We start from the raw sequence: 9,502 nt of genomic DNA on the forward strand, positions 1-9,502 counted from the left end.
TGGAATCTAGAAGGATTCAAAGTGACCTCAGCTTTATGTATAAGGTTATTCATGGGCTTATTGATTGCCCTGCTCTCATCAACAGCTTTAATTTAAAGGTCCCTGCACGCACCCTAAGGAGACATGAACTGTTTGCTTTACCAATCTGTCACTCCAACTATTCTTTACATTCTCCAATCTGTCGTAGTCTTGCCTATTTAAACTCTCACCCTGAACTTGATCCATTTGCAAGCTCACTGGATTTATTGGTCAACTGGGTCAAATATTTTAATTTATTGTTTTCTTATTGTGTTTATTTCTTGTGTATATGTTTTGAATACTGTCTTATTATGTTAGTGAAAGTACTTTTATTATGTTAATTATACATCTTTTACTTTATTTAATATTGTAACCAAATCTTTTGTACAATGGGGTTTCCCGTATATTGATTGAATAAATGAATAAATAAATATTTAATTGACCGAGAGCATTATGAGAAACTAAAAGATACTTGTAAGTGTGCAGAAAGGGTTAGTCTTTGGAGTTCTCTTGTCCTCCCTTTCAGCCAGTGTACCAATTTAGAAACCAGATATGTTTGCTTTTCTGCAAGGCATTGTAACTTATGAATGACCTAAGTACATATCTGAAATGACTTTCTAAATAAATTAAAGACATTGATTAAACAAGATATATTATGATTAAGCAAAAGAATAAAGTTCCTTTAGTTAAGTATGTAAGAACATTCAGGTATAAATACTGTCTATGAAATATTTCTGATTAAGTGTATGTACAAATTTAAACTGATCGCCACATATAAATGGTAGCTCATAGAAAACTGTTCCAATAATATCTGCTTTATATGAGGGTAGATTGTCAAAACTATTTATTATATGAAATTTTAAAATTAAACATGTGTATGAAATGGATAACAATCATATGGTAATAACTGCAGAGAAGAGCATAATGTGGTTTATGCCTTAAGGAATGGAATCTTCAAAAAAAAAAACAACAACAACTTTCTCTTTAATTATTAAAACTAAATAACTGTATGACAAAATTTAATAAAACAATAAGCAGGTCATGGAACATAAACATTAAATAAGTTTTATTTTCTAACCAAAAATAGAGACTTTGGGTCCAGTTGGAAGATTCTCGTGCCATTTTGCCTATTCAAGATCTGAAACAAATAAAGTATATATAATTAGATATGCATATTTCATTGAGACAACACAAAATATATAAAATATCTTCTGGTGAAACAATCCAGTAATAGGTAAAACTTTATTAAAATATTGCTCCGTTTTACTCACAACAAAAAAGCTGATTCATATTCCTTCAAACACATTTCATGATCTCTGGGGAATCCTAACATACTTCCTGTAGCTTATTTATTTCTGGCTGTGTACTCTAACCAACAGTAAAGACAGGCAGTACTTCCTGGTTTCCCAATTTCATCAATATGGTAGAATCTCAATGATTTCTTGACGGATGTCCTTAAGTGCATGGTCTGAGCCCTATCAAACACATTTCATGATCTCTGGGGTATCCTAACATACTTCATTTAGCTTATTTATTTCTGGTTGTGTAGTCTAATCAGCAGTTAAAACATGCAATTCTTCTCCTACAACAAATGGGTCCCACAGCTGTTAAATTGTTGACCAGGATGAAAACAAATCATACCTTGTAATAATTCTAGGTACACAAAACAAAGGCCACACAGGCAAAATAGATGCGAACTTGAATGAAGTTATGAGATTTTCATCAGTTTTATTTAGCAAATAATTTGTGTTGAAGTTTTCCAATAAATATTAGTTAAAAAATAATAATAATTTCTCAAGGTGAATTATATTATTGTTTTATTGGGTTGACATTGACATCTGAATTTAACTGACTTGTCAAATTCAGATGTCATTGAGCATTGCTGTTTGAGCTTGGCATGTCATGGGCGCACTAAAATTTATTTTTTCACGGTCGGTTTGATAAATTATATAATTTAATATTTTGGCAGCAAAATTCATATACCTAGTTCTAATTGTTTTTTTCAATTTAGGGTTTGGGCGACATAGGGTAAGTTTAGTAGATAAATTTCATTGCAGGGGTTGTTAAAGCAAGTGACGGTTATTTTATTTCAATGGTTTATTTTACTAGCTTAATTTTAGCTTCTATTGATCTTTCCATTTACCTAATTGACTTTCAAAATGAAAATGGAAAATAGAACAGTCGACGTAAGAATTCTTTTATCCAATCCTAATACACAGATTATTATACGGTCTAATCTGTTCCTTTTCTATTGTGGCACTCCCATAAATTGTAAAAAAATTTGTCAATAAGCTTTTTTACTATTTTTTGAATGATCCTGAACCAATAAAAAAATTGAATTGGGAGCATATTTTGAAAAAATGTTCATCTTGAACACGGATTTCTTCGAGAATTGAAAAATGCAAATAAATAGGTTTTCTGTTCATTTTAGAGTCAAATCGGTTATAACCTTTTTTAATCCTTCCCTGTCGATTTTCGAACAAAATGTGTTTCTTTGGTTTTTTTTACTAGAAATTATCTGTTTAGGGCTTACATTAAAATTAGTCAATAGCCATTTTAAGAAAAAGAAAGTGATATAGTGGGAAAAAACAAGTTTTCTTTCGTTTTTTCCAATGTTTCATTAATATCTCGGCTTCTGTAGCTCCGATTCAATCCGTTATTGGTTTATTGTATTCCTTATTCCGTGTCTGATTATCATTTGCATATTTCATTATATTGACCTTAATATAAAGGCCAATATAAAATAAAGGATATTAGAAAAGATATATGGCAAAACCAGTTTGAAATATTTTAATGCAGGCCTTTATGAAACATGATTTGCCAAAAATTTATGTTTTATTTAGGTAAAATTATTGAATTTTTACAAAGGGTTGATATATTATGCATAAGTGTGTGCTAGAGTCTTATTATTTATTTCAGCGTACTTACTCTCATTGCCATAAAAAAACATCTTTATCAGGTGTGACCTAGACCTAGAAGTTTTCACTAACCTTCATCCACCTGTATGACTGCATTTGACTCTCAATTTTTTGCTTGAAAAATGCATTAAAGCTTTCGAAATGTATAAGAGAACACTACACATATCCTGAATCGAAAAAATAAGAAACACCAAAGCTCTCAATAGAATGCAGGAAAACTAATGATAAAGCTAATGATAACAATAAAATAGTGCAAATTATGGTGTATTGGACCTAGAATAAGAGGAGATTATAATGAAATACATCGGTTGGTTTTCAAGGGAAGAATTTAGAGAAAAGGTGAATAGTGAGAATACACAACTCATTGCTCGAGGATCTACACAGATGGCTCATTCAAAATCTTCAGAGCAGCTGTTTAACGAGTTGCTTGTCACTTGGATCACCAATCTTTGAAGGAAGACGGCTGAATGAAAAGAGTAGAGCGGAGCTCTTATCACATCATGGTTCTCAGAAGCATGATACCCCAAAAACCGTAAAAACAAATGGTCGTTAAGCTCACAGCGTTGCCGGGGCAGCACCTGTTAAACAATCTCTAATAAATTTAATTCTTTTTTGAATTAGTTTCCTCTGACCAAAAGCTTTTCTACTGGTCCCAACTGATCAAAGTACGAGCGAAGCTCGTACTTGTTATATAGGAGCGTCTGCGACTATATTATGCACGCGACCTCGGGTCCGAAAAATCGTGTTTTTTTGGAAATAAAAATTCATATCTTTGGCTGTATGGCTAGCGAAACGATGAAATTTGGCATAGGGTCTCTCAATACATTGGGAATGATGGATCCGTAAACGAATTTTTTTTCCGGTACCACCAAACGGAGTGGTACTGTCTCAAAGTCAAAAATTCGTAAAAAAACCGGTCAAAATTCATTTTTGCACGAGATCTCAATTTTAACGCTGTCAAAAAAATTGAAATTTTTAGGCATAAAAGACTTTATAGTAATTCATGTCTGTATACTTTTTGGGCCCGATCGGTATACAGGGTGAGTTGTTATAAGCGAACAAAAGTGACTAAAAAAAAAATTCAAACTTCTCCAGAGGCTAAAAAAAAATTTTTATAAAAAAATTGTTTCGGCGAAAAGACTTTATTTTATAAGAGATTTGACATACTTGGAGCTTTTTTTTGTAAAAAATTTATTTTACGAGTTCTGGCATTTTCAGTTTTTTGGGATTTTCCGCCAAACGATACTTATTTTGGGAAATTTTTTTTTTTCAAAAAATAACTTCATCCTTTACCTTTCATATGGCATATAACCGAAATTTTTGGGAACCATACAGGGCGAGCAATAATGAACTTTACCCATGAAGGTCCGACCCGAAAATCACATTTTATTTAATAACTTTTTCGTAGTGGCATCTGGACCATTTATATTCTCAGGCATTAAATACTTTAATAACTCGATTATTTGTGTAAAATTACAATCTTCCAACATTAATGGGTTCTGAGCAATTCGAATTTTCGCGTTTAATTCATTTGCCACGTCCCTGTACATGGTGAAAAGATCAGACATCATCTAAAAGATCCGAAATTTTGTTTTACAACACATACTAAAATTTCAGGGTTCCAGCGATAGTACAAGTACCCGAAAAATGCGATTTTATGAAAAAAGTCCATTTTTTTGCGTTTTTGCAGGTAATTGGAGGTGTCAACCTAAACTCTGATGAAATGGCTGGTGGGAACAATACTTTGACGCATGGTGGATACAAATTTTTTGCTCGTGACAGGTGGCCGGGACTTGGTTGGGTTTTTTGTAAAATTATGAATGAAAATGAACCGGAAACGATCAGGGAAAGGAAGCACCGAATCAGAAAATGAATGGGCTTTCCGAATCTGTGCATATCAATTGGGGAAATTGTGTATTGCGGCCAGGAAAATTCGGCAAACATTTTGACGTCTTCGAAAAATGCCGTTTTTTTGAAATGTCAGTGGTTTTATACCGGGGTGAGGCGAAATGAAATTTGCCCGATTATTTTATTAAAATTATTCGAATATATACACGGGTCAGTCGTAATGATCTATTTAATTTAAAATAAAAATTTAGATATTAGGTGAGTTTTTACTATTTAGTTTATTATTAATAAATGTTAACAATTCTTAAACATTGCTTTTGGGTTGCAAATAAAATTTTTTTGAAATTATTGATTTTTAAGGTTAGTCGACTATCATAACTTTTTTGCTATTGGTGCGATTTGGTTGAAATTTGGTACCTAGTACCTATTTCGGATAAGATTAATAAATTTTTACAGATATTTGACATGACTATGTTTTAAGGTCACGTGACTACCTTAACTTTCTTCCTATTTGTCCGATTTGATTGAAATTTGGTATTTGGGGTTTATTTAGGATGCAATTATTAATTTTTGACAGATATTTGACATTTGACTTCCAGGTCACGTGACTATTGGTACTTTTTTGCTATTGGTCTGATTGGGTTCAAATTTGGTATTTGGGCTTTATTTAGGATGCAATTATTAATTTTTGACAGATATTTGACATTTTACTTCCGGGTCACGTGACTATTGTAACTTTTTTGCTATGAGTCCGATTGGGTTCAAATTTGGTATTTATGCTTTATTTAGGACACAATTAATAAATTTTAACAGATAATTGACAAATTATATTTTAAAGTCACGTGACTTTCATAATTCTTTTGCTATTAATCCGATTGGGTTGAAATTTAGTATTTGGGCTTTATTTAGGATGCCAGTAATACATTTTGACAGAAATTTGACATATTGAATTTTAAAGTCACGTGACTTCCATAACTTTTTTGCTATTGATCCGATTGGGTTCAAATTTGGAATTTGGGGTTTATTTAGGATGCAATTGTTGATTTTTTACAAAATTTTAAAATATTGAGTTTTAGGGTCACGTGACTATCAAAATTTTCTATTTGATTGAAATCTGCTATTAGATGATATGTATATATTTATAGATAATATTTTGTATTACCCTATTCCTTTTATCTTAAATAGTTAAATTATTTCTTAAATTTGCCCTTAAAAAAAAAATTTTAAAATCATCGGTACGAATACATGGCCTTTAAAGGAAATATATCTTCTTTCATAATATTGTAGCATTATTATAGATTTTAAAAAAATTTGTCATTAAGCTTTTTTATTACTTTTTGAATGGTCTTTAGCCAGAAAAAAGAAATTTAGAATTTGGAGCATGTTTTGAAAAAAATTTCATTTTTGGCCGGATTTTGTTCGAAAATCGATAAATGCAAATAAATAGGTTTTCTGTTCATTTTAGAGTCAAATCGATAATAACCTTTTTAAAAGGTATCCTGGAGTAGTACAAGATAGAAAAATAAAAAATTGAAATTTTTCCATAGGGCTCTTGATATTTCGATATTTATGTTTAATAGTTTTTTACAATTTTCTCCGATTCTGTGATAGCTATAATCAATTCGTTTTAACATTCGGATACCTCGTAATATTCCCGAAAACTTTTGTTAAAGATAAAAAGTTGTCAGAGTTATAGTTTATTTAGAAAAAAATAAAAACCATTTTTTCACAATTTTTCATGGCTATACCCCTTTCGATTTTGGATCAAAAAAATTTTTTTTTTCTTGGGTTTTTTTTACTGGAAATTGCCAACTTAGGGCTTACATTATAATTTGTCGATTATAATTTTAAGAAAAAAAATGGTACCGTGGGAAAAAACGAGTTTTCTTTTATTTTTTTTCACATTTTTACTAATACCTCGACTTGTATAGCTTCGATTCAATTCGTTGATAGTTTCTATTATTCCTTATTCTCCTCCTGTTAATTCTTTTTATATTTTATTACAATTGCCTTTCGAAATAAAACTGAAAAATTTTAAAAATCGACGTAAATACATAGACTCTTATGGGACCTAATTTTACCTTTATATTGTGCCACTCGTATAAATCGTGGAAATTTTTGTTATTAGGCTTTTTTACTAGTTTTTGAATGGTCTTTAACCAGAAAAAAGAAATTTTGAATTCGGAGCATATTTTGAAAAAATTGTCATTTTGACCCCGGATTTTGTACGAAAATCGAAAAATGCAAAGAAATAGGTTTTCCATTCATTTTAGAGTCAAATTGGTAATAATCTTTTTTAAAGATACTCTGAAGTAGTACAGGATAGAAAAATAAAAAATTAAAATTTTTCTATAGGGTTCTTGATAATTCGATATTTATGTTTAATAGTTTTTTCCAATTTTCTCCGATTGTATAATAGCTAGAACCGATTCGTTTTAACGCACGGATACCTCGTAATATTTCCGAAAACTTTTGTTTAAGACAAAAAGTTGTCAGAGTTATATTTTATTTATAAAAAAATAAAAACCATTTTTTTTAAATTTTTCGTGGGTATGTATACCCCTTTCGATTTTCGACCAAAAAAAAAAATGTTTTTCTTGGGTTTTTTTTGTGAAAATTACAAGTTTAGGGCTAAAACTAAAATTTGTCATAAATTATTTTAAGAAAAAAAATTATACCGTGGGAAAAAACCAGTTTTCTTTTGTTTTTCCCACATTTTTACTTATATCTCGGCTTCTATAGCTTCGATTCAATTTATTTATGGTTTTTTTTATTTCTTATTCTTCTCCTGTCAATTCTTTTGATATTTTATTACTATTACATTTTTAAATAAAAAGAAAAATTAAAACAAATCGACGTAAAATCCCGTTTGTTCTATTTCAATAAATAGACCCTTATGGGAACTTCTCTCTGAATTTGGTATTTATGGTTTATTTAGGATACAATAAATTATGACAGATAACTGACATTTGAGTTTCAGCCTAGGTCACGTGACTACCGTAACTTTTTTGCTATTGGTCCGATTCTGTTCGAATTTGGTATTCAGGCTTTATTTAGAATACAATTAATATACTTTCACAGATATTTGAAATATAAGACAGTATATTGACACACAACGCGACTATATAACAAATTATGGTTCTTTGAAGCATGATACCCCAACAACTGGTCCTCTCTTTCCTCGGCAGGTAAACGTTAGCCTCTCCGACTCACCTAAGTACACCTGATAATTTTTGATTTTTTTTTTAAATTCCCTTATGGCTTTTCACAGACAAGACCTAAAGGTTCCAAACTGGTCCCCACGGACCAAAAGTATAGGAGCGAAGCGACTATACTTGTTATATAGGAGCGTCTGCGACTATATTAAGCACGCCACCTCGGGTCCGAAAAATCGTGTTTTTTTGGAAATAAAAATTCATATCTTTGGCTGTATGGCTAGCGAAACGATGAAATTTGGCATAGGGTCTCTCAATACATTGAGAATGATGGATCCGTAAACGAATTTTTTTTCCGGTACCACCAAACGGAGCGGTACTGTCTCAAAGTCAAAAATTCGTAAAAAAATGGGTCAAATTCCTTTCAGACGCGAGAACTCAAATAAAAAGCCTTTAAAAGACTTTAAATTTTTAGGACATGAGGGTCGGTGGGGGCTTAAGAACTGTATACTTTTTGGGCCAGATCGGTATACAGGGTGAGTTGTTATAAGCGAACAAAAGTGACTAAAAAAAAAATTCAAACTTCTCCAGAGGCTAAAAAAAAATTTTTATAAAAAAAGTGTTTCGGCGAAAAGACTTCGTTTTATAAGAGATTTAACATACTTGGAGCTTTTTTTTGTAAAAAATTTATTTTACGAGTTCTGGCATTTTCAGTTTTTTAGAATTTTCTGCCAAACGATACTTATTTTGGGAAAATTTTTTTTTTCAAAAAATAACTTCATCCTTTACCTTTCATATGCCATATAACCGAAATTTTCGTAAGCCATACAGGGCGAGCAATAATGAACTTTACCCATGAAGGTCCGACCTAAAAATCACATTTTATTTAATAACTTTTTAGTGGTGGCACCTGGACCATTTATATTCTCAGGGATTAAATACTTTAATAACCCCAGTATTTGTGTAAAATTACAATCTTCCAACTTGAATAGGTTCTGAGCAATTCGAATTTTCGCGTTTAATTCATTTGCGGCGTCCCTGTACATGGTGAAAAGATCAAACAACATCTAAAGGATCCGAAATTTTGTTTTACAACACATACTAAAATTTCAGGGTTCCAGCGATAGTACAAGTACCCGAAAAATGCGATTTTATGAAAAAAGTCCATTTTTTTGCGTTTTTGCAGGTAATTGGAGGTGTCAACCTAAACTCTGATGAAATGGCTGGTGGGAACAATACTTTGACGCATGGTGGATACAAATTTTTTGCTCGTGACAGGTGGCCGGGACTTGGTTGGGTTTTTTGTAAAATTATGAATGAAAATGAACCGGAAACGATCAGGGAAAGGAAGCACCGAATCAGAAAATGAATGGGCTTTCCGAATCTGTGCATATCAATTGGGGAAATTGTGTATTGCGGCCAGGAAAATTCGGCAAACATTTTGACGTCTTCGAAAAATGCCGTTTTTTTGAAATGTCAGTGGTTTTATACCGGGGTGAGACGAAATGAAATTTGCCCTATTATTTTATTAAAATTATTCGAATATATACACGGGTCAGTCGT

The 9,502-nt window shown here is 31.5% G+C and overlaps 1 long non-coding RNA gene across 1 annotated transcript; it reads right to left on the reverse strand.

Annotated features, from left to right (window-relative positions):
* Positions 1-985: 985 nt before the first annotated feature.
* LOC126750035 (uncharacterized) lies at positions 986-2,539 on the reverse strand. Its single transcript, XR_007665558.1, has 3 exons — positions 1,660-2,539; positions 1,290-1,600; positions 986-1,156 (listed from the first exon to the last, which is right to left on the reverse strand). It is a non-coding gene; the product is annotated as an uncharacterized LOC126750035 (long non-coding RNA).
* Positions 2,540-9,502: the final 6,963 nt, after the last annotated feature.

This window comes from Anthonomus grandis, unplaced genomic scaffold, assembly GCF_022605725.1.
Source record: "Anthonomus grandis grandis unplaced genomic scaffold, icAntGran1.3 ctg00001142.1, whole genome shotgun sequence".
NCBI classification, from domain to species: domain Eukaryota; kingdom Metazoa; phylum Arthropoda; class Insecta; order Coleoptera; family Curculionidae; genus Anthonomus; species Anthonomus grandis.